The following is a 1,591-nucleotide window of genomic DNA, read 5'->3' on the forward strand; positions in this document are numbered from 1 at the left end:
CCCTTTTCTCAATTTTCACTTTTTGGTCGACCCCAAGAGCTCTCTTAAACCCTACTAAGTCATGGTAAGTATTCTCCATGATCTTATAACATAAATCCTAGAATTTCTACAAGATTCTAACATCAAATCCTCTTCCTATTTCTAGTAAATATAAAGAATTCAATTCTAGGATTCAAGACCTTGATTTTTGAGAAAATCCATTAAGAATTATTCCTTCCAAATCAAGATAAGAATACTCTCACAATTTTCTAGTGATTTTGACTTCTAGTTATGTATCCTAAGCAAGAATCTACCATAAAAAACATAGGGTTTTCAAGAAATGAATCCAAGAATTTCAAGAAAGGACTCTTCATCAGGTTAAGGTTCTTCTTCAAGATTTTTGTGGAGCGTTTAAGGTATGTAAGACTATCATAGTGAGGAACTAAATTCTTTCCCAGGCCCGACATCTACAATTTCAGTTAGAAAGATCAAAGTTAAGTTTTTTATCCCAAAGTTCATGATTTTTGTGTGCTGGTGACAGCCTGTATATATAAGTATAATTATCTCTTTTTCGTGAATGTGTGTATATGCAAGTGAGAGCACCAACCCATTGCTGTAAAATGTGAGGAAGAAATTCCACAGTTTCTTGAGCTAAAGATAATTTTATGGGTTGAGCTCAAGATAATTTGAATTGAATCAATCTCATACCATTCAAATCTTCACCCATTTTAGAAGAATCTTCAATTGAACCCAGAGGCATATTCAGGATTTCGAAATGATGGGTGCACTATTATAAAAAAGTGGATCCAATCGGTATATGACATTTACGTTCTTATCATTGAAAAAAGTTAAAATTTTAAAATAATAGGTCTAAAATTGAAATGTTTAATTAATTAAAACGCCAAAAGTGCTATCAATGCCACTTAGAGAGGTGTTATCCAGTTTTAGAAAGAAAAAAGAAGAAGATAAATATAATATTCAAATTTCTAAGCTCACTAAGAGGTGCACCCAATCATCTTCACATTATATGATACTTCGTGTGTGGGGTCACACATTTATATTTAACAAAAAATTCAAATATATAACACTACTATATATGATTTCGGGAGGGGAGCATGGGTTTACGTGAACCCAGTGACTAGGGGTGTACTGGTCGGGTTGGTTCGGGTTATTCAAATATCAAACCAAATAATTTGTGTCGGATTTTTAAATTTATAAACCAAACCAAACCAATAAAACTCGGGTTTTTCAACCTCGGTTTTTTCGGGTTTTTTGGGTTGTTTCAGGTTTTTCCGGTAAAGTATTCATACAAACATATAATTTACTTGTATTTCAAACATTTCTTTAGTCCTACCAAAATACAACTATCTAAGGTGTTTCTTAAAAATACAACACAAACAATGATATGATTAGTGACACTAAAATAACCAAAAATAATAATAATAATAATAATGAAATCGCGTAAAACAAATATTGCAAATTAACAAGTCATAAAGAAAATGTTCATAATTTAAAAGTACTAAATCATGCTATAATAAGTTTAATAAGTATTAGTTAAATGACTAAATATTAAAGGAAATTAAAATTAGATTATGTATTTTAATTGTCTAAA

This window comes from Solanum tuberosum, unplaced genomic scaffold (genome assembly GCF_000226075.1).
Source record: "Solanum tuberosum cultivar DM 1-3 516 R44 unplaced genomic scaffold, SolTub_3.0 scf00122, whole genome shotgun sequence".
Lineage (NCBI taxonomy): Eukaryota > Viridiplantae > Streptophyta > Magnoliopsida > Solanales > Solanaceae > Solanum > Solanum tuberosum.